This window comes from Theropithecus gelada, chromosome 6, assembly GCF_003255815.1.
Source record: "Theropithecus gelada isolate Dixy chromosome 6, Tgel_1.0, whole genome shotgun sequence".
Taxonomy (NCBI): domain Eukaryota; kingdom Metazoa; phylum Chordata; class Mammalia; order Primates; family Cercopithecidae; genus Theropithecus; species Theropithecus gelada.
The window spans coordinates 135509502-135534099 of record NC_037673.1 but is presented as its reverse complement, the minus strand read 5'-3'; the positions used below and the strand labels follow the sequence as shown (position 1 = coordinate 135534099).

The 24598-nt window shown below is 44.1% G+C and overlaps 1 protein-coding gene across 2 annotated transcripts in view; it reads left to right on the top strand.

Annotated features, from left to right (window-relative positions):
• Positions 1-24598, top strand: part of SIL1 (SIL1 nucleotide exchange factor) — a 240040-nt gene that overhangs the window by 45162 nt on the left and 170280 nt on the right. The gene's annotated exons all lie outside the window — the stretch shown is intronic.

Below are 24598 nucleotides of genomic sequence, written 5' to 3'. Positions count from 1 at the left end.
AAAAAAAAAAAAAAAAAAAAAAAAAGGCCAGTTCTAGACCGGGAGAGGAAAGAGATGAAGCTGGTGATGTTGATCAGGGCTGGATAGTGGCAGGTTGCGAGTATGGAATTTGGCCTTTATTCTGAGGGTCCTGGAAAAACCATTGAATGGTTTCAAGCAGGGTAGGATAGGGTCAGATTCATGCTCTGGCTATAGAGTAATCCCTCTACATTCTTTTCTTTCTTTCTTTCTTTCTTTTTTTTTGAGATGTTGTCTCACTCTATCACCCAGGCTGGAGTGCAGTGGCATGAGCTCCGCTCACTGCAACCTCTGCCTCCTGGGTTCAAGGGATTCTCCTGCCTCAGCCTGCCGAGTAGCTGGGATTACAGGTGCCCTCCACCATACCTGCCCAATTTTTGTATTTTTAGTAGAGGTGGGGTTTTACCATGTGGACCAGGCTGGTCTCAAATTCCTGACCTCAGGCAATCCACCCGCCTTGGCTTCCTAAAGTGCTGGGATTACAGGTGTGAGCCACTGTGCCTGGCCAGTCCTTCTACATTCTAAATAAACATTTAATCAAGATATATATTTGTAATTTGCTGATCTTTTACCCCAGGATACTTTGACGTTGCATTAAATCCTGACCATTTACTCCAAATCACTGTCTGAGCATAGGAACCTGAAGAATTGTGTGGAGAGCGTGGCCTGCCGCAGGCCTGAGTCCCTGGTGTTTGATCTTAGACCCGTGGCCCAAGGCAGCATTGCGGAGCCTGTGGTGTTCAGGGCTTGCTGCTCCCACCTCTGCTGCAGCTCTGCCTGCTCTCACCTCAGAGCCTCTTTGCAGCAGCTTAAAATTCCTCAGCCACTGCGCCTTCCTCTGCTCCATGCTCTCTACAAATTGGAATTTTTTATGACAATGTTATATCAATGGGAAAAGTTTTGAAAAGTAGGATTGAGAAATAAAGACTTCTTTGCCTTTTCTCCCTGCAAGGGAATTTGAAAAATATAGAAATTCTAAGTTATATGTTAAATATCCTTGGGGTTTCCTTTCCTTCTCTTTTGAAAGTTTTTTTTTTTTCCATTAACCAAAAATCTGACAGAAATGCTTGTGGGAAGATAATTCCTTTTGGCTGGAGCTTATGCTCCACGTTGTGAGCTTTTTAATTTTCTTTCGTTGGTGGTGGGTTGGGACCCAGCTGTGCAGTTGCTGGAGCTCATCACAGTCCTGTTGCTGGGCAAGTTCTCCCTGTGAATCTGTGTTTTCCCCTTGTACCTACCTAATGAAAGCCACATTAGATAAATTTTTAATCAAGGAGATGAAGGACGAATTTTTCCTTAGAAAAGAAACCACAAGGCCCCACAGTACTGGATACAATAAAATGTGAAGTTTTTGTTTGCATGTATGCTGTTTGGCATGGCTTTAATGTCAGAAAAACAGGAGGTGCTGTGAAAGTAGCATTTGCAAAGACACCATTCCAGAGAGATAGAGTGTATTTTTCTCTCTGATCTTTCTTCTCTTTCACAGTTGATGCATGCCCGTGTGTTCCCAGCACCTTGCACTAGTACGCAGTAGGTGCTTGGAGATGCCTGAGTGAATGAAAAGGATAGTTTTGAGCAGGGTCTTCTTTTTCTCCTGTTGCCCCCTTCCTCTGTCCTCAGTCTGTTTGTTCATTTCTTCATTCATTTGTTCATTCATTCAACATATATTTATTCCTTCTAGGCTGGTGTGGGGGCCAATGGTTGGGAATGGGGTAAAGGGAAGGTTTTCATTGAGTTGAGGCTGGGAGGCATGGTCAGATCTCTCCTTCTTCTTCAATACCTATTTTGTCCTTTATTTTGGAAAATAAATGTTCAAGGTATTATCAATACCACATCCTCCTCCTGAAAATTGCTGCCTTCTACCTGCTTTCACCAAATGGTTTTCCTTATGGCGAGGGAGGGTGGCAGAGGCAGTAGGGATGAAGCCTCTTCAACTCAGGGGCTGTGTAGTATGTCTCCATGTGCTGTGAGTGGTGGGGCTGTGGGGAGCCAAGCTTGCCTTGCCTGAGATATAATTCCCATAATTGAAGGCCTGGCTTTGGGCTGGGCTCCCAAAGTGTTGACATTTCCAGAGGACTCATGCCAGCACCAGACCTTCCCCGCAGCCCACATTCTAGCTTGTTACTGCTATTGAATGGGCTCCCTGCTTGCCTGTCTTCATCCGAAGAAGAAAGTGGCTTTCATTGAGAGCTTTTAGGAGGGGTTCGGGAGACTGGATATTGGGTATTCCAGAAACCCTGAGTTGAGAAAATAAGAGATTCATCAAAGCCATGCACCTTTGGCTTCCTCATTTTGCTGCTCTGGTTGGGTCTGGCCTCATTGACCGCCTGTGAGGGTTGCTCTTACCTGAGAAGTGGGGAGTGGCTATAGCAATTTGGGCATGAGAACAGGAGCATAGAGGAAGGGACATATTTAGTAGATAAAATTGACAGTAGTTGATGATGGCTGAGTAGGGGATAGAAGACAGGGAAGGGAGAGGAGGGATTGAGAGCTCTTTGGTTTCTGGCATGTGCAGTAGAGCTAGGGAGTCCTGGAGGAGGATGAGACGTGTGGAAGGAAGAGCAGAAGCTCAGCTTTGGACTCTTAAGTGTGGAACACACAAGAGGAGAGTACAGCAGGCATATCCCCCAGAAGAGGTGGCAGGAAGACTACCTAAAATCTCAGGCTGCTTTTCTGTTGAAGTTATCCGCTGGGTTTAGGCCACTATGGGTAGATAATACAGTCCAACATCAAATTCTGTTTACTGGCTCCTTCTATTAAGTGAAATAGAAGTTGAGAGTTTGCAAGAGCTAACAAACCACTGAGCTGCCAGGCAAAGGAATGAATTCGTAATCAGAGGTCACAAACTGTGGTGACTCTGTTATCCAAGTCCCGGGCTTGTAGCGGGCTTCCTTCTCCCTTCTCTTATCTCTCCTTCACCGTGGGAAAGTTCTAAAAAGGAGAGATTTTTAGCAACTCAGTGCAGTGAGCTATGTGTTTGCACTCTACCTAACCTGTCTGGCAAAGAGATCTTGTATATAATCATGCTACTCCCCATAAACCCTTTGCTCTAGCATATATTGTTGAAATTAATGCATGTTCCTAATTTCATGCCTCCAGGCCTTTAAAAAACCACTCTTGCCCTGCCTGGATGCCTTTCTTACTGTCTTTGTTTCTGTAATTCCTTTTCCTCTTTTAGTCTTCAAAGCTCACCTCTTCTAGGAAGTCCTCCTTGACCCCATCTCCTGAATGAGATGTCTGTTCTCTTCTGCCTCAGAGTCCTCTCTGTCAGGGCTCTTTTCAACTCAGTGTTTGCTGTAATTGCCGATTTTCCCATCTGGTGTCTGTTCTCCTTAAGAGTGTGTGTTGCTGATCTATCTCCATTGCCTGTGTGGAAGCTCCTGGAGGACAGGACCCCTATTTGTATCTGCAGCACCTGGCACATGTCTAGATTGCAGCAGGTCTCAACAAATATGTGTGGAAGGATGAATAATCTTCTCTTTGGATGTGTTTGGGGTGGCAACTTGATGTATGGTCCCTAGTAGGCAGTATGGGTTTATTCATCTTTTCATAGAGCACAAATATTTGCTCTTTTGGTAGCTTTCCTTTATGGAAGAGTGAAAAACTTTTTTCCAAAAAAATATTTTTCCAGATTGGCATGGCTGTTAACTGCTCACCTGGGGGTTGAAATGGCTTTGGCGTGGGTGTGTAACCACAGGTAGTAAGTGAACAATGTATCTGGGCAGCATATTGTTCTTTTTTTTTTTTTTCATGAGTGCTCTTCACATTTTTGTGAGCTACAACCCAAGCATCTGGCTTCTCCGAGGCCAGGATTTGTGCCTAGTTGTTAATGGGAGTGGTTGCCTTTCAGGGTGAGAGTCTGTGATATTAACCAAGTTTCTTCTACCCAGTGTTTTCCGCTGGCATTACCAGGGGCTGCAGTGGCTGTTTTAAGGAGAGCTGCCACAAGAGGAATCCCTGAGCAGTGAGAGACAGGATGGAATAATTGGAAAGAATTGCCTCCTACTTTGCAGGAGGCAAGCCCTTTAGGCAAAATAGAAGGTGTAGGAAGGGGCTGAGTGATAGAGACAAAAAAGTAAGACTTACTGAGAGGTGAGTTGGTAGCTCTGTAAGGAAACTATAAAGAACTGGGGCCCTTGTTGTAAGGGTGAGGCAAGGGATGGCCACTTGGCCTCTCTCACACCCTTGTTGCTCTTAAAATGATGTTTTCTTATTTATGACCCAGTGGGATTAGGTTCAGAGCATCTGCTGCCCAAAATGTAGACTCCTAATGCTTACTGATCCTTGGCTGAATGTGCTCTGCCTGGAGGCAGTTAGTGAGACAGACTGTTTCCAGGATATGTTTACCTGGGCAGGTAGCTGGCATGTCATCCCCTTACAGCAAATCTGGTTTGGTGAGAAGGCTGGCTGGCAAGCCATCCCCATGGAGCCTACTGTGGCAGGAGAGACTTACTGGGGTCCCACTGGCATCCCTATCACAAGCTCACTCACTGGAACCTAGAGTCCCTTTGCAAGTTCCAGCATAGGACACTGCTGTTGGCTGAGCTGTACCCCTGTCAGTTGCAGGCTGATGACTCTTGGCAGGCTGGGATTTGGTTGGTGGCATCTTGCAGGGCCCCCTGACCCTACCTGCTGTCACAGATCCTATTGTGTACCCCTTGTACACATGCCTGAATGTTTCGTGATATACCACTCTTAAGGAGAACAGATACCAGATGGGAAAAGTAACTCTCTTGGGTTTATGTGTGCTTTTTTTGTTTTTTTCTTAATTCTCTTTAAAAAATAAATTGTAGCCTAGTTTGGCACTTCTCCATGCTCAGAATGTATTTATTTGTCATGTTCTTGCTGCCCTATGGAGACCAGCAGAGCTGTGAAGAGAAACCACCTCATTAGGAGACTCTAGAAGAAAACCAGGGCTCTCCTGGCACTTCCCCAGGGATATGGGCTCCTCCCCTTCCACAGCCTGCCAAGGCCAGGGCCTGGGAAGGGCTCCCCAGGGCAGCGTGCTCTGTGCCAGTGTCCAATGATCTTAAGGAATTTAATTAAGCAACTAATAGACGAGGGGAAGTTTAAAGTTAAAGTGTGATTTTGTTGACATTAAACACAGTTATTTAAATATCAGCTAATTAGTGCTTTTTAATATTGCTTCTTGATCTTAAGTTTGGTTACTGTAGTTGACATAGGTACTTGACAGACCCAAGTTCAGTGTGGAGGCGTGGGGCACAGTTGAACATGGTCTTGGAGGAGGGGAAGAGAGAACACATAATTTACAGCTGCTGAAATAATTCAGCTGTTTCTCTTGCTGATTGCTCTCCTCCTCTGTACTGCTGAGGCAGTGAATTGTTAATGGGATGGGCTCTTGCTGTGCCAATCAGGGTTAGGATGAGGCCATTTTGATTGTTGGGAATAAACTCTGAGATCGGGAGGAACACTGAGTTTGAAGCCACATTTCCCCTCAGCCCCAGCATATGATCTAAGCTGTGTGGTGTGCTGTGATACCAGGGCTGTATCCTGTTGGTGAAGGCAAGCACTGATCTGTAGAGTGTTGTTGATGAGGGTAAGTGGTAAGATGAGAGTCTCAGGGTAGTGTTCAGCTTACAGATCTGCAGACAAACTGAGTTGTCCACAGACAGAGCAGATACCTCTTTGGAGTGGTTAGAAACCCCTTGGGAAGTTTGCCTGCCTGAAAAGAGCTGCTCTGTACTCCTGCCAGGACAAGTGACACTCTTCTGGATTAAGGTGTTTATCTGCTCATCTGTTCATCTGTCCACTCACCCATTTATTCACCTGTTTGTTCATCAGCCATGCCTTTATCGAGTGCTTGCTGTGTGTTAGACCTAACTAGGGATTAAACAGTGAATGAGGAAGGAGTCCACGTACTCAGGCAATTCATATTTACAGTACAGTTTTGTGGCTGTTACAATAGTTGCACAGAGAATTATGGGAGTACATGGAGAATCCACAAAATATGGCAAATAAAATCCAACAGAAAATAGAAGTGATTATCTGACCAAATTGAGCTTATCCCAAGAATTCAAGGGTGGTTTCATGTTAGAAAATCTGTACGTAAAATTAGCCACATTAATAGGTTAAAGGTAAAACTATCTGATCATCTTAGAGGTAGAAAACACACTTGATAAAATTTAACACACGTTCATGATAAAACCTCTTAGCAGTTTAGGCAAAGAAGGGGATTTCTTTACCTTGACAAAGAATATCTACCAAAAAACTGCAGAAAAGATCCTTTTTTTCTTACTTATTTTTATTATTCTTATTTTATTAAACCTTTTTTAAAACAGAGTCTCACCCTGTCACCCAGGCTAGAGTACAGTGGTGCCATCATGACTAACTGCAGCCTCCACCCCAGGGCCCAAATGATTCTCCCACCTCAGCCTTCTGAATAGCTGGGACCACAGGCACATGCTACCATACCTGGCTGAGTTTTTTAAATTTTTGTAGAGACAGGGTCTCACTTTGTTGCCCAGGCTGGTCTTGAACTCCTGGGCTCAAGTGATCGTCTCTCCTTGGCCTCCTAAAGTGTTGAGATTACAGGCCAACCGTTTCTGGACTTCTTAAATTTTTAGAAGAGCAATATAATGTATTCATGTACCAAATGTCCAGTTTTAACAGTTTCCAACTCATGGGCAATCTTACATTGTTTTTTAATTTTTTAGTGTGATAAAATATATACAGCATAAGGCTGGGCACAGCAGCTCATGGCTGTAATCGCAGCACTTTGGGAGGCCAAGGTGGGGCAATCACTTGAGCCCAGAAGTTTGAGACTGCCCTGGGCGACATAGTGAGACCCCATCTCTACCAAAACACACACATAATACACTCTTATATACATATACATACACGCACACATACTCTCACACTTGTATACATATATATACACACACAGAACATAAAATTTGTCATTGTGATGCCCCTCTATTTTATTTATTTAGTTATTTTTTAAGAGATAGAGGTCTCTCTGTGTTGCCTAGGCCGGCCTCAAACCCTTGGCTCAAGCTATCCTCCCACTTTAGTGAGCCACCACACCCAGCAATATTTGTCCTTTATGTGTCTGGCTTATTTCACTTAGAATAGTGTTTTAAGGTTTCATTCATATTGTAGCATGTATCAGAACTTCATTCCTTTTTGTGGCTGAATAATATTCCATTGGAGACACATACGCACACCCACACCCACACCCACATTTTATAAAAATCCACTTATCTGTGATGGCTGTTTGAGTCATTTTCATCTTTTGGATATAGTGAATAATGCTGCTGTGAACATTCACATTCAAGCATCTGTTTGAGTCACTGTTTTCACATCTTTTGGGTATCTACTTAAGCAAAGAATTGCTGGGTCATATGGTAATTTTATGTTTAGCTTTTTGAAGAACCACCGAACTTTTCCATAGCAGCTGCAACATTTTATACTCCCACCAGTGATGTATGAGGGTTCCAGTTTCTTCACATCTTCACCAACACTTGTTATTTTCCTTTTGTTTAATAATTATAACCATACCTAGTAGGTGTGAAGTGGCTTTGATTGGCATTTCTCTAATGATGACTAATGATATTGAGCATCTTTTCATGTGCCTCCAGGCCATTTGTACATCATTGGAGAAATGTCTATTCAAGATTATTGCCTATTTTAAAATTAGGTTGTTTGTCTTTCTGTTGTAGGAGTTGTTTCTATATTATGGATATTAAACCCTTATCAGATGTGTGATTTGCAAATATTTTGTTTTCATTCCCTTGTCTTTTCATTCTCTTGATCACATCCTTTGCACAAAAATTTAAAAATATTTTAATGAAGTTCAATTTATTTTTCTTTTAGCACCTGTGATTTTGGTGTAATATTTAAGAAATCTTTGCCAAATCCAAGGTCATGAAGGTTTTACCCATGTTTTCTTCTAAGAACTGTATAGTTTTAACTTTTTATTTATTTATTTTTTCGAGATGGGAGTCTTGCTCTGTTGCCCATGCTGGAGTACAGTGGCGCAATCTCAGCTCACTGCAACCTCCACCTCCCAGGTTCAAGCGATTCTTGTGCTTCAGCCTCCCGAGTAGCTGGTACTACAGGTGCCCGCCACCACGCCCGGCTAATTTTTGTATTTTTAGTAGAGACGGCGTTTCAACATATTGGCCAGGCTGGTTTCGAACTCCTGACCTCAGGTGATCTGCCTGCCTCAGCCTCCCAAAGTGCTGGGATTACAGGCGTGAGCCACCGTGCCCTGCCAGTTTTAGCCTTTTACATTTCGTCTTTTAAAAATCCCTTTTTAGTCAATAACACTTTTGTAAAAATCAGTTGACTACAGAGATGTGAGGGTTTAATTCTGGCCTTACGATCCTATTCCATTGGTCTATATGTTATCCTTACATTATTACCACACTTTTGGTTAGCCTTATGTTAAGTTTTGAATTGGACTTGTGAATTCTCCAGCTTTGTTCTTTTTTTCCCCTTAACTTTGCTGGTTTTTGTTTTTGTTTTTTTAAGAGACAGGATCTTGCTCTGTCACTCAGATTAAAGTGCAATGGTGCTGTCATAGCCCACTGCAGCCTTGAGTTCCTAGCCTCAAGCAATCCTCCTGCCTCAGCCTCCCAAGTAGCTGGGATTACAGGCATGAATCACTGTGCCCGGCAGTTTTGTTCTTCTGCTTCAAGATTGTTTTGGGTATTCAGGGTCCCTTGAAACTCCATGTGAATTTTAGGATGGGTTTTTCCATTTCTGCAAAAAATGCCACTGGAATTTTGAAAGGGATTGCATTGCATCTGCATATTGCTTTGGGTAATACTATCATTTTAGCAGTATCATATCTTTGAATCATGAACCTAAAATGTCTTTTTATTTATTTGTGTGTGTGTGTATGTACAGAAAAATTGGAATGGAGATCTTCTTTTATTTCTTTAGCAGTGTTTGTAGTTTTCAGTGTAAAGTCTTTTGCCTCATTGGCAAAATTTATTTCTAAGTGTTCTTTTTGATGCTGTTTTAAATGGAATTGCTTTCTTAGTTTCCTTTTTGGATCGTTCATCTCTGGGATATAGAAATATAACTGATTTTTGAGTGTTGATTTTATGTCCTGCAACTTTACTGAATTTATTAGCTCTAACAGGTTTTATTTTGCTAGATTTGTGAAGGTTTTCTATGTATAAAATCATATCATTGGTTGGTCGTGGTGGCTTATGCCTATAATCCCAGTGCTTTGGGAGGCTGAGGTGGGTGAATCGCCTGAGGTCAGGAGTTTGAGACCAGCCTGGCCAACAAGGTGAAATCCCGTCTCTACTAAAAATACAAAAAATTAGCTGTGTGTGGTGGTGCGTGCCTGTAATCCCAGCTACTTGGGAGGCTGAAGCATGAGGATTGCTTGAACCCAGGAGGCAGAGGTTTCAGTGAGCCTAGATCACGCCACTGCACTCTAGCCTGGGCAACAAGAGTGAAACTCCGTCTCAAAAAAAACTACAACAAAACCATATATATATATATATGTAATCTGCACATAGAATAGTTTTATGTCTTCCTTTCCAATATGGATGCTTCTTATTCTTTTCTTACCTTATTGCTCTGGCTAGAACTTACAGTATTATGTTGAATAGAAGTGGCAGAAGTGGGTGGCTGGGCGTGGTGGCTCACACCTGTAATCTCAGCACTTTGGGAGGCTGAGGTGGGTGGATCACGAGGTCAGGAGATGGAGGTCATCCTGGCTAACACAGTGAAACCCCATCTCTACTAAAAATACAAAAGAAATTAGCCGAATGTGGTGGCAGGCACCTGTAGTCCCAGCTACTCGGGAGGCTGAGGCAGGAGAATGGCATGAACCCAGGAGGCGGAGGTTGCAGTGAGCCAAGATTGCGCCACTGCACTCCAGCCTGGGCGACAGAGCGAGAGTCTGTTCAAAATAAATAAATAAAAGAAGTGGTGAAAGTGGGTATCTTTGTCATGTTCTTGGTCTTTGGGGAAAAGCTTTCAGTCTTTCACCATTAAATAGGATGCTAGCTGTGTGTTTTTCATATATGCCTTTTATTATGTTGAGGATGTTCTTTTCTATTCCTGGTTTATTGGGTATTTTTTGTTATGAAAGGGTATTGGATTTTGTCAGTTGCTTTTTCGGTGTCCATTGAAATGATTATGTGGTTTTTTCCCTTCATTCTATTGATGTGGTGTATTACATTGATTACTTTTCATATATTGAACCACTCTTGTATTCCTGGGATAAAATACAAATACTTGATCATGTTGTAGAATTCTGTTAATATGCTGCTGAATTTTGGCTTTCTAGTATTTTGTTCAGGATTTTTGCATGTATTATAAGATAGTGGTCTGGAGTTTTCTTATAGTGTCTTTGTCCTGCTTTGGTTTCAGGGTAATGCTGACTTCATGGAATGAATTAGGAAGTGTTTCCCTTCTCTTCAGTTTTTGTGAAGAGTTTGAGAAGGATTGGTGTACTGCTACCCTTCTTAACAGGCACCTTGCTGGCCAGTAAGTGCCTGTTAAGCTCCTACCTTTTTGGAGCTCTGGCTTTGAAGTTGGGCCAGGTGAACTTTTCCATACTTTTTTGTCTTGACACTTCCATCTTGGCCACCTGTCTAGGTGGCCAGCCATTCTGATTATGCAGACTGGAAGTTGCCCTGACAGGGTCAAGTTGATAAGTTGGACTTTAAGACTGCAGCTTTTTCCATGTGTTCTCTGTTTCCTTCGACTGATGAGTGTATGGTCTGATCTTGGGTTTGCTGAACAAGAACAAGGCCTCTGAGCCATCCAAGAGATCAGAACAAGTTAGCTGGTAAGGGAGTAGTTTCTTTGCTGAAAATAATGTATTTTAAAGTGTTTTCTCAGATATGTAACATTTCAGGGTGAAAGATTCCATTGAGCACAGTTTTCCATAGTTCTAATTTCACACATGATCATAGAGGTGGCCACACACACTTCTTTCCAAAGTAGTAATTTTCATATGTGTGCCATTAGGTTCTGCTGCTTCCACTTCCACTCAACAATTTTTTATGCACCTGCTTTTAAAGATAGGGGTCTTGCTATTGCCCAGCCTGGAGTGCGGTGGTGTGATCATAGTTCACTGCAGCCCTGAACTCCTGGGCTCAAGTCATCCTCCCACCTCAGCCTCCTGAGTAGTTGAGACCATAGGTGTACCACCATGTCCTGCTAATTAAAAAAATTTTTTTTTTTTTTTTTTTTGGTAGAGACAGAGTCTTACTTTGCTGCCCAGACTGATCTTGAACCCCTAGCTTCAAGTGATCCTCCTACCTAGGCCTCCCAAAGTGCTGGGATTACAGGTGTGAACCACTGTTGCCCGGCCAGCACCTGTTTTTATGTATTACCACAGTCCATATTTTTACCTGTTTTAATGGCAATGTTATTTTCCATTGTACTCTTCCAGATGATTCTTTTTAGATTATTGATTTTATTAAATCAATGGCTATTTTTTGAGTGCCGGGCAAAGTGCTGGGCTATGAGGAGACAGTGGTATGTTACACAGACAGTTGTCTCCCCGCCCCGTGGAGCTCCCAGTCAGATGGATTCTAGTTATACGCCCATGAAATAGAGCTTCACTGATACCTAAAACAGCCCTGGAGAGGATGAGGAGGTTGCGCAGTCCCTAGCTTTGGTTCCTATTGCTGCCTTCTAAAATATGAGTGAAGTCTTGGCAGGACAGTGTCAGTTCTGCTTGTAACTGGGCTCTCAGCAAAGCACAGGATGGAAACCCTGTGACCATGGCAGAGATGGCTCTGAAGTGGAGCTGCCGCAGCAGGGAGAACTGCTGTTTCCTAGGCAATACTCTGCTTAATATTTTTAGCATGTGGTCATGACAGAACTAAATGTGGTTTCTGATCCCAAATTGGTAATAAATGTAGCCATATTTAGAGTCAGAAACAATGCATTTAAAATCCTCTGCTCCTTAATTGTCCTGCCAAGTGCTGAGTTTAGGTTTCTTTGTTTCTTGGCTACCTACCCAGCTTCCTACCATCCCTTGGAGAAGGTGCCCGGATTTTCTCTGGGCGTTAGGTGGGATTGTGAAAGCCGTGAGTTATGGCTCCCTGAGCTGTGTTGAGAGGCATCTGATTTTTGTGTTTCTGCCCACATATGTAAATGTGTACATTTTAAAATTCATCTCCCTTTCAAGTTTTTAAGGATCTGGTATTATAAATAGTCTTGGGCTCTCAGGCGTGTTAAAAATAAAATGTTTCAGTTGCCGACTTACCTGGAAGACATAGTCAATACCAACATGGTAGTAGCAAGTCCTGTGCTTGGTGACCCATCCTCGTATTCTTGCTAAGTGTTTCTGTAAGTAAATGCTATTTTCTTGGGGCTCCCCAATTAGTTTAAGGAGTACCCTAATTATTGCCTAGCTCATTATTACAAAGTTGTAATTTGTGTCTTTTTTTTTTTTTTTTTTTGAGACAGAGTCTTGCTCTGTCGCCCAGGCTGAAGGGCAGTGGCTTGATCTTGGCTCACTGCAACCTCCGCTTCCCAGGTTCAAGCATTTCTCCTGCCTCAGGCTCCTCAGTAGGTGGGACTATAGGCATCCACCACCACAACTGGCTACTTTTTGTATTTTTAGTAGAGACAGGGTTTCACCGTGTTGGCCAGGCTGGTCTCGAACTCCTGACTTCAGGTGATCCACTTGCCTCAGCCTTCCAAAGTTCTGGGATTACAGGCATGAACCACTGCACCCAGCCTTGACTAATTTTTGTATTTTTTAGTGGAGATGCGGTTTAACCATGTTGGCCAGGCTGGTCTTGAACTCCTGACCTCAGGTGATCCACCTGCCTCAGCCTCCCAAAGTTTTAGGATTACAGATGTGAGCCACCACACCCAGCCCCAACTAATTTTTATATTTTTTAGTAGAGATGGGGTTTCATCATGTTGGCCAGGCTGGTCTTGAACCCCTGACCTCATGTGATCCATCTGCTTCAGCCTCCCAAATTGCTGGGATTACAGGTGTGAGCCACTGTGCCTGGCCTTTTCTTTTTAATAATTATGCTGTCTGAGACTAAGATGTGGAAGGCGACATTATCCACTGAATGTGAACAGGACATCATCCACCTGAGGCAAGTGACAATATCTTTTGTATATTCTGTTCCATAGTATGGTGCCCAGTGTGCTTAAGGAACTGACATTAATGCTGAAATTATCTTTGTGTGGTATTTGCTTTTAGAGTGTGAATGCTGAATGTTTGCAATAGAAATGGCACACAATTTGTACGTACCAGTTAGCAGAGAGTTCATTTAGAGCTATGGACTGGAAATCATACCTTCTTCCCTATCTTCGCCCCATTAAGAGGTCCTGATGTTTTCTGGAAGCTCAGAGACAGCAGGGGAAAGGAAAGATGAATTCTGATCTCTCCTTCCCCCGAACCCCAACTGTGGTATGTTATTGACTGTGGTGTGAAAGTCCCTGGTGTTCTTTGGGAGCAGGCTATAGAGAAAGCCCATCGCGCATACTGTCAGGAGATTCAGTTACTATTTTAAAAGGGGAGGGAAGAAAGAAACCCTGGGACCCTTACTTCCTGGATGCCAGCTGCATCTGTCTACAGTGGTCCAGCAGTCTAGGTCAGCTGCATTTGCCCTGGCTGTTCCTACTCTCCCTGACTCCCTCTTAGAGGTAGGAGAGTGGCAGCAGGAATTTGGAGACAGGCCTGAGTCATCAGGAAGCCGGACTCTGAAGTGTCTGATGTCAGTCAGCTGGCACTGATGCGGAGCCAGCCAGCATTGCTTAAAGGTTTCAATGGAAATGTGTCTATAACCACCCAGAGTATAGTCCAGGTGTGTGGGCCGACTTGTGGCTCAGGGAAGCTAGTCTCCAAGGAGGGGCTTGGTTGTCAGAACAGAAGACAGTTCTACATGGGGGTGAAGCCCTTGCTGCTTTTGTTTATCCTGTTCTTTGCTCAGAATTTTCTCTAATAATAGTAATGAGCGCTACAAACTTTTTGAGCCCTAATTTTGTGTCAGGCACTGTGCTATGTGCTCTATGTCATCTCATTTAATACAGACAGTCATACTACAAAATAGTTACTCTGAAGTCCCCTTATAGATGAAGGGGTTGAAACTTGTAGAGGTTAAGCATCTGGCCCAAAGTCACACAGCTAGTAGGGGAGACTTGGCTCAAAATCCAGAGCTCACATTCTTCCTATTACACTGGAGTGGGTTGGAAGGGAATGGAGCTTCTGGTAACCTTGGTTGTTGTCAGACATGGGCTGATCACTCCCAATACCTCAGGCAGGGTCAAGGATCAGGTCTAAGGAGTAGGTTCCCTTGTCTGTATCGTGCTGGGAACTTCCAGTCTAGGACCTACTGGAAAGTACAGACTAGGATTCCTCTGATTCATCTGGTCAGCTGCTGGTATGCTTAGTCAAGCCGCATTCACCAAAGAGGACTCCATTTTTATCTGCCATGTGGAAATACTTCTGTCTTGTGTATTTTCTGCATGGAGGGGTTAGGTGTCAAGTTCTTGCCAGACAGTTGGGTGTGTGTATATACATGGTGTGTGTGGTTGTGGTTTGTGCATGTGTATATGTGTGTGTGTGCCTGGCACTGGGCTCCATGAAGGGGAGCAGGGATGCTTTTGCTTCGTGTACAGCTAGGAAGCTTGAGTGATAGGAGGTTAAGGGATCAAGTCACAAAGGAAGCCTGGCTGCAATCTGAGTCAAGGGATTTCTTCTTCCTGAATGCCTGTGCCTATGCCTTGGCTGGTCTGTGCCAAGGGCATTTAGTAATCAAGGTGCCTGTGTGTGGTGTGTGTGTGTGCATTCGTGTGTGTGTGGTGTGTTTGTGTGTGGTGCAGAAACTTGAACATAGTAGAGGTGGGTCTTTCCACAAGAGGGCCCCAGTAGGCTCATTTAAAAATTTCTGTCCTGACACAAAATGTACGTTTTTATTTATACTGTTGCAGAAGAAATAAAATGATGAGTCCACTGCTGTGGCTGATTTCATAGACCCCTCAAGAGACAGCATGGCTGTGGAAAGAGCATGGCTTTTGAGGCCAAACTGGCTTTGAATTCTGACTCTATTGTTCTGTGGCTGCATGAACTCTGACATGTTAGTTAACCTTTCTGAATTTTGGTCCCCTCATGGGTAAAATGAGCAGCATATTGGAACCACCTCAGAGGGTTGTTGTGAAGAGTAAATGAACTTAATACTTTGCTTGCAACATGGAAAGTTCTCTATAAATGTTGACTATAATTATTATTTGACATAATTAATTTTCCTCTGGGATGCCCAGATAGTATATTTGAATACTGGGGGAAGGGGTGGAACTGGGGTATTTCTCTTTCTCTGCCATGGCGATTGCTACAGTTATTAGTACAGTTCCACAAAGTGTAAGGACTAAAACCTCTGGGCAGTCTGAGGCATGACTGAGTGCCCAGAGAAGGTAGAATTGTGTCTGATGGGAGTTTCTTCTTGGAAAATTTACCTCCCTGCCCCCTCCTTCTGCTGGAGTGACTGATGCCCATCATTGTCCTGAGGTCATGTGTGTTGTGGGGTAGCTCTTCATCAATCATAGGAACTTATGTATGGCATTGAAGAATCCCTCTGTTGCACCCCTGGAGGGATTTTTTTTTCTCTGTTCTCATTAAGACTCTAGTGAAATGTTGAAAAATCACATTTAGAAATGTGGCCTCAAATCTTCAAAATTTAGTGGACCCATTGAGCCTTTTGGAGTGGCCTACCCTTGTGCTTTTGAAGGGCCCTCTGACTGCCTCATTGCCAAATCCAGTGACTGATCTCCTGATATTGTTGCCTACAACTGGATTTTCTCATGATTCTCCACTCTCTTGACCTGTGTAGGTCTGCACTAATCGTGTGACAGCTCCTCTGATTTCCTTGCTTGCTCCTTTTTCCTAACCTGCAGCCATGAGTTGAAGACTATGCTTGGCCTACTGTCCTTTTCTCTCTAAGGTTTCTCCCTAGAAAGATAGTCACTCTGCTCCTGTTGCTTTGGTTATCACCTCTGTGCTGATAGCACTGGAACTCTTGCCCTGCCTTAGCCCTGTCTACGTCTTCGTCTTCAACAGGTATGAGGTTGCCACAGCCTTCCTGGACCCATTGATAAGTTCCATGCCTAATGGCATTGAATTCCAGTTGTTATCTATGTAGGTATTGAGTGCCTGCCGTGTCTTCTGGGTCTTCAGCAGTCCAATAAAGATTGAGCCTTAAGCTCACTTCTAGCATTCAGATTATTTGAAAGCTGTGGCCAAGTAGGACAGATCTGGAGAGGGCCAGGCTAGGCTAGGCTTTTTATTCAGTCACTCTGCTTGTCATGTGATTTCTTTTTTTTTTTTTTTTTTTTGAGACAGAGCCTCACTCTGTCGCCCAGTCTAGAGTGCAGTGGCATGATCTTTGTTCAATGCAACCTCTGCTTCCTAGGTTCAAGCAATTCTCCTGCCTCAGCCTCCCGAGTAGCTAGGGTTACAGGCGTGCACCAAGATACCCGGCTAATTTTTTTCTATTTTTAATAGAGATGGGGTTTCGCCATGTTGGCCAGGCTGGTCTCAAGCTCCTGACCTCAAGTGATCTGCCTTCCTTGGCCTCCTAAAGTGCTGGGATTACAGGCGTGAGCCACCATGCCTGGTCACGTCATGTGATTTCTTTTCACTGGAGACACTCTCTTTTGTCTCTGTGATTGCAGTTTTTTTTTTTTTTTTTTTTTTGCTAGTTTGTTTAGGTCCCTTCTTGAAGATCTGTATTCTTCTCTACTGGAGTGGGAATGGAGTAGGTCATGTTCCACCTCTGGGAGTACAGCGAAAGGGCTAGGAATGCCCCTCACTGTTCTTTCCATTTCATCCCATCCCATGTTGCCTTCCCTCCAGGTGTCTATTCCCAGCTGGGCCTGTGGAGCCCTTCTTGGCTCCCTGTGCTCTCTGGCAGGGCTAACATCTGTACTGCCACTGTTCTCGCTTGCAGGCTGCACAGTGGATTTTGTAGCTCTCTGTAGCTCTTTGTAGCTCTCTGGTTAGGCAGAGGCTTGGATTCATTGTGAACCCTCTACCCTCCAACATCCTCCTCTAATAACCTTTTTTCTTGGGTGCCTTGGGTTTGTTGAGAGCAGTCCCTCTTTGCTTGGCCCTAGGCATGACTTCAAAACACAGGGGAGATATTATCCCCATTGTACAAATGGCCACTGGCTCAGGGATGTTCCAGTCCAGCCACCTAGCCAATTAGGGGCTGGACTAGTTAGAAGCCACATTTGTTTTGCTGTTCAAAGACTTTCCATTTAATTGCTGTCTACCTCTTGACTTTCTGTTTAGTATTGTCTCAGGGGGAAAAAGCTTGTTTGCCTTGACTACTCCAAACTTGTTTTTCTTGTCCTTCAGATTATTCTTTAAAATTCCATTTCTTTTCTTAAGCCTTTGCACATTGTTCTCCCTTGTCAGGGGCGTCCTTTCAGTGTCCTCTTTGCATTGTTTCCTTAGCTTCATATTTGTCTGCTTAAATTAGGTAGTGCACTTCTGTTTGTGTAAAGGTGAGTGACTGTACGTGTGCATATGAGTTTGTGCAGCCCATAAATGGTAATGAATGTGTGTCTGTGGAAGAGCTCATCCTCTAACCTTCAGTTTGTAAAGCAGGTGATTGTCCTACAGCTGTTGCTGCAGCTGGCAGTTCTGCATGTTGGTGGCTTGGCTCTCTGGATGCCAATATATGCTGGGAAAAGCACTGAGTGGGCTGGGTCTGCCTTGGGGCTCAGCAGAAAACTGCTTCGGGTTTCTCCCTTTTCAGCCAGGAGGGTCATCCTTTAACATATATTTCCTTTACCTGCTGGGAGTAGCTACCCAACAAAAGGCTTTGGTCCTCATTTGAGGCATGGGTCAGCTGGAGAGTGTGTGGATCTAACAGGGAGTAGGAGCTTTGGAGAGTAGTTGCCTGGCCTGGCCCTGATGGGCTGTGGGTCCAGGGGCAGCAGTCATCATTTCCATTCCAATGATGGAGTTGGCCGGGCACCGAGGCTCAGGCCTATAATCTCAACACTTTGGGAGGCCGACATGGGTGGATCAGTTGAGCCCAGGAGTTCGAGACCAGCCTGGGCAACACGGTGAAACCCCATCTCTACAAAAATAATAAATAAAAAAAAGCCAGGTGTGGTGGCACACCATACCTGCTACTCAGTAGTAGTCCCAGCTACTCAGGAGGCTGAGGTGGAAGGATTGCTTGAGCTTGGGAGTCGGAGGTTGCAGTGAGCCGAGATTGTGTCACTGCACTCCAGCCTGGGTGACAGAGTGAGGCCCTGCCTCAAAAAACAAACAAAACAACCAATAAAAAAATGGAATGATGATTAGATGCTGGGTGCTGGACCAAGTACTTCCTATTCATTGCTTTATTTAATCCTCACTACCAACCTTTGAAGTAGAAATTCTTAATACACCTATTTTATAGGTGAAGAAACTGAGGCCTAGTGAAGTTGTGTCCAAGATCACATAGCTAGGAAGTGGCAGAGCCAAGAATTGGCCTTAGGTCTGTCTGACTCTAAGTCCATGTGTTATACTACCCAGTGTTTTTGTTTCTTTTGTTTCATTCCTTCACTTATAAAATGGAAGTAGGAATTCTTGCCCTTTCACATTTCCCAGGAGATTCGGGAAAACAAATACATGAACATACAGTGTAGGTTAATAACATAAGCATTTTATAAGATGGAATTCCAAGGGCTCCATGGCAGTCTACCGAGTTGGCTCTGCTTGCCCAGGACACTTAGAACCTTTTCCAGTTCTTTCTGTGCTCTGATTCTGAAACTCAGCTACTGCCCATGGGTCCTACCAGGTGTGTCAAGCTGCCAGAGACCCAGCAATCCTGCTCCTTCTCCCTTTATTGGCTTCTTGCCATCCTCATCCCATTCTTTTTTCCATTCTGGAGAAAAGACATTAAGGAGAGATGTCTTGTTTACACAGGCCCCAATCCCCACTCCCAGTCTTGTCTGAATTGGTGGAAGACAAGAGGCACTGAGAGAGGTGGGGACTGAGTGGCCTCATCCCACCTGCTCCCCAAGCATCTGCACTGGGCTGCAGTAAGCTGGCAATACAGATTGGTGAGTGTATCCAACCTCTATTTAAGCAGAGGTACAGCCTACAAATGGACACCTTTTTATAGAAAAATGGGCATCTCAAGTACCTTATTATCTCTTCTGTCCCAAAGCCCAAGGATAGTTAAGGAAAGAGTTACTGGTGAAACACTGAAATAGTTTCCCCTTTCCTGGACAGAGTGATGCTATTTTATGTCAGAAGAGGGCCATAAATATAAAGATGTAGGTCTGTCCTCCATTGAAAGTCAAGGACGATGAAAAGGATTTTTTTTTTTTTTTTGCACGGTATGCAGGGGCCATTGATGAGGTGAACCCAGAGTTTATGCATGGCAAGTGTTTCGGGAATGGCACTATCATCAGGCCAGGTGTGCCAAACTGTGCCTCAATGGGATGCCATGACTTTGGCTTTACTTATGCCAGGGACTGCAGCTGGCTTTTGCTGCTGCTGCTGCCTCTGTCCCTGCTTGTGATGGTAGGCCATCCTGGCAAAGCATAGCTGTGTGCCACTTCCCTTTCCCCTTTTCCCTTCTCCCTCAGCTTTAGCATAAAGCCCAGGGCAGACTATGCCTGCCACTTCTTGAGTAAGGACCAAGACCAGGTGACGTGGCTGCAGGCCAGGCCTTAAAAGGACGGAGAACACTGTTTTCCATGCCTGCTTGCTGCAGAGTTGGTACTTGCTCTTGCTCTCTGAATGCTCCTGTGAAGTCTGAGGAACTATCTCACACCTTTCTCCCAGCCTCACCTAGGTCTCTCCTCAGTCCTCTCAATCCCCCCATCCCTCTCCCACTGCCCAACTCAGCTCCATGTTCTTGTCCTCTCTTTCTCTCTCTCATTCTCTCTCCCTGTTTTGTGGAAAAATATTTAGAGGCAATAACTGGGTCAGGCGTGCAGTTCATGTGGAATTATTGAGGGAAGATGAAGGATCCACTTGTGAATCCATCTCTCATCCTTAGTATTGGCAGAAAATGTTTCTGACAGTGTTAGCGTGTGTGCAGGAGATGGAGACGGCTGGGAGCCCTGTGGGAGCTGCCATTTCTCTCACCCTCCACTCCTCTTCCCGCTCCAAGGAGTGGGGGAAGCTGCTGTGTGTGCATCAGCTGCCCCTGACCTCTTCTTCCTCAGTCCCTTCTGGGCCTCCTCCTTCTGCTGATTTGTCGTCTTTGCCCTTGACTATTTCCTTCTCATTTAGCTCTTCCTCCTCTTCTTTTTCCCCAGCACCAGTTTCGTTGTTGATCCCCGGCTGTAAGAAGGGAGCTCATAACTGTGTGTGTGTGTGTGTGTGTGTGTGTGTGTGTGTGTATACACGAGTATCTCATGGAAAGGGAGGGACATCTGTGGCTTTGGGTTAATCTTTGTTTTATTGTACATTGTCTTGATAATACTGTGAGTCCCCTGCTTCTACTCTTTATTCTTTTTTTTTTCCCCACAGCCAAGGCTGCAGCGTTAACAAAAGTATAGAGCAGTACAGGCAGCTCTAGGGTTGTGCCTTCTTAGGAACTGTCTCCCTAGGCCTCCCTAGCCTTCTCCCTCCTGATGTGGTGACCCCTTGCTCATCCTCACCCAGCCTGGCCCCTCTCCTGCTCACACCCAGGGATGACCAGTCACCTATCCAGAACCTAGTGTGGTGCTGTGAACTCAATCCCTGCCTTTCAGTGTGATTGGTGCCCCAGGGAGCCAGGTTGCTGGGGGAAGCTCTCATGGCACTCAGCCGTTCCATTTTGTTGGCAAAAAAAGAGGGGGGGAACTGGCAGAAAGCTAAGGCTTTTGCTGCTGGGTGAGTGTAGCAGCTATTTTTAGTACCCGAGCCTTTGCTTTTCCATTTGGCTGTGCTTTTTTAGCACAGTGCCGGTCCAGCAGGGCTGTTTTCCTTCATGGCTGCAGATGTCCTTAGGGAAAGTTTCTGTCGGCCCCTGAGAAGATGTGGGCTGCGCAGAGGGGTAATGGCTTCTGAGAGTGGGTTCAGGCACGCTTTAGGTCCCACTGCAATCATGCCACAGGTCCAATTTCTTAAGGTGAAGCAGGGAGAAATGTGGCAGGAGTGGGATAGAGAAAAAGTAAACACCACATTCTTCAGAGGTGCTGCCCTGTAATTAACTCACTTAAGCCTCAATTGAGTAAACTGCCTAATGAGGTATACTGGGGCTGGGGGATAATATTAAAACCTCTTATAAGGTCTGGGCTAATACTGACACAGCCTGAATTTTCCTAAGGTTTCTTGCTTGTTTTATTTTGTTTTTCTTTCTGCCTGCCTTTCCTAGATCATTTGCTAATTTGGATTAAGTTTTCTTGACTTCTATCCTAGTTTACTAGAATATTTTCACTTTTCCAAATAGAAACTCTTCAATATTAAGGAGTAACTCTCCATTTTCCCTTTTCCTTAACTTGGTAACCGCTTTTCTACTTTCTATTAAAATGAATTTGTCAGTTCTAAATATTTTGTATAATCAGAATCATACAATATCTGAGCTTTTGTGTCTGACTTATTTCACTTAAGACAATATTTTCTTTTCTTTTTTTTTTTTTTTTTTTTTGAGACAGAGTCTCGCTTAGTCGCCCAGGCTGGAGTGCAGTGGCGCGATCTCGGCTCACTGCAAGCTCCGCCTCCCGGGTTCACGCCATTCTCCTGCCTCAGCCTCCCGAGTAGCTGGGACTACAGGCGCCCGCCGCTTCGCCCGGCTAATTTTTTGCATTTTTAGTAGAGATGGGGTTTCACCATGTTAGCCAGGATGGTTTCGATCTCCTGACCTCGTGATCCGCCCGCCTCGGCCTCCCAAAGTGCTGGGATTACAGGCGTGAGCCACCGCGCCTGGCCTAAGACAATATTTTCAAGCTTCCATGTTGCAGCATGTATCAGAATTTCATTCCTTTTATGGCTGAATAATATTCCATTGTATGTATATACCACATTTTGAAAATTCATCTTTTGATGGCACTTGGATTGTTTCCGCCTTTTGGGTATTGTGAATAATGCTACAACGAACATTGATGTACATATATCTGTTTGAGTCCCTGTTTTCAATTCTTTGGGGGATATGCCTAGGAGTGGAATTGCCGGGACATATGGTAATTCTATATTTAGCTTTCTGAGGAGCCACCAAACTATTCCCAAGTGGCTGCACTGTTTTATATCTACACCAGCAATGTACGAGGGTTCCAGTTAATCCACGTCTTCACCAACACTTGTTATTTTACTTAAAAAACATTACAGCCGTCATTGTGGGTGTGAAGTGGTGTATCATTGTAGTTTTGATTTGCATTTCCCTCATGGTTAATGATGTTGAGAACCTTTTCATGTGTCTATTGGCCATTTGTATATCTTCTTTGGAGAAATGTTTATTCAAGTCCTTTGCCCATTTTTATTTAAAATTTTTTTTTTTAGTGACAGAATCTCACTCTGTTGCCCAGACTGGAGCACAGTGACATTATCATAGCTCACTGAGGCCTCAAACTCCTGGGCTCAAGAGATCTCACCTGAGCCTCCTAAGTAGCTGGGACTACAGGTGCACACCACTACACCTGGCTAATTTTTTAAATTTTTAGTTTTTTTTTTTTTTTTTTTTAGAGAAGATGGCTAGCTATATTGCTCAGGCTGTTCTTGAACTCCTGCCTTTGCCCATTTTTAAATTGGGATGCTTGTCTTTTTATTGTTGAGATTTAGGAATTCTCAACACATTCTGGACAATATACCCGTAACAGACATGTGATTTATAAATATTTTCTCCCATTCTGTCTTTTCACTATTTTGATAGTATCCTTTGAGACCCAAAAACTTTTTAATTTTCATGAAGTCCAGTTTATCTGTTTTTCTTTTGTTGCCTATGCTTTTGGTGTTATATTTAAGAAACTATTGCCAAATCCAAGGTTGTTAAGATTACATCTATGTTTCCGTCTAAGTTTTATGCTTTTACTTCTTAAATGTAAGTCTTTGATTCATTTCTAGTTAGTTTTTATAAATGATGTAAGGGTCCAACTTGACTCTTTTTTTTTTTAAATTTTTTTATTTTTTTGAGATGGAGTCTCTCTCTGTTGCCCAGGCTGGAGTGCAGTGGCACAATCTTGGCTCACTGCAAGTTCCGCCTCCCAGGTTCATGCCATTCTCCGGCCTCAGCCTCCTGAGTAGCTGGGACTACAGGCGCCTGCCACCATGCCCAGCTAATTTTTTGTGTTTTTAGTAGAGATGGGGTTTCACTGTGTTAGCCAGGATGTTCTCGATTTCCTGACCTCGTGATCCGCCTGCCTCAGCCTCTCAAAGTGCTGGGATTATAGGCGTGAGCCACCGTGCCTGGCCCCAACTTCACTCTTATACATGTGGATATCCAGTTGTCCCAGTACCGTTTGTTAGACTGTCCTTTCTCCATTGAATGGTCTTGGCACCATTGTCAAAAATTGACCATATAAGAGATTATTTCTGGACTCTCAATTTTATTCCATTGGTCTGTCCATCCTTATGCCAGTATCACCCTTTGATTACAGTAGCTTTGTAGTAAGTTTTGAAATCAGGAAGAGTGAGTCCTCTAACTTCTTTTACTTTCTTAGATGGGTACTCACTCTGTCACCCAGGTTGTAGTGCAGTGGCATGATCTCAGCTCACTGCAACCTTCGCCTCCCAGGCTCAAGCGATCCTCCCACCTCAGCCTCCTGGGTAGCTGGGACTACAGGCGTGTACCAGCACACCCAGAAATATTTTGTATTTTTGGTAGAGATGGGGTTTAGCCATGTTGCCCAGGCTGGTCTTGAACTCTTGAGCTCAGGCATTCCACCCACTGGCCTCCTAAAGTGCTGGGATTATAGGTGTGAGCCACTAAACCCAGCTCTTTCTTCATTTTTGAGATTGTTTTGGCTATTCTGGGTCCCCTGAAATTTCATATGAGTTTTAGGATGAGTTTCTCCATTGGGATTTTAACAGAGATTGCTCTGAATCTGTATGTTGCTTTGGGTAGTATTGTTATTAATAGTATGAAGTCTCTAATTCATGAACATGGGATGTCCTTCCATCCTTATATTCTTTTAATTTTTTTTTGGAGGATTGGGGTCTCACTCTGTCACCTAGGCTGGAGTGCAGTGGTATAGTCATGGGTCACTACAGCCTCAACCTCTGGGGCTCAAGTGGTCTTCCTGCCTCAGCCTCCCATGTAGCTGGGACTACAGGCTCACACCACTGTGCCTAGCTAATTCTTTTTTTTTTTTTTTTTTTTTTTTTTTTTGTGGAGACAGGGTCTCACTGTGTTGTGCAGGCTGGTCTTGAACTGCTGGCCTCAAGGGATCCTCCCACCTTTGCTTGTCCTTTTTAATAGCTAATGGGGCTTGTACTTTGATTTGTTTGACTGTTTGAAAGGTGGTGTGAGAGGTTTTGTGACTTGGAAATATTGAACTTTGCTGTCTTAGAGGATATTGATGCCATCTGTCTTCAGGTAGGATAATGGGTGTGTTTTAGAAGTGGGTGGTTACAAATGCTAATGTGGATTTGCACCCATGTTAGTTCACACACAGATCAGTTGGTTAGTTTCCCTCTCTCCTTATCATAGTCAAGACCACCCGCCGCAACCTGATAACAAGTTCTAGT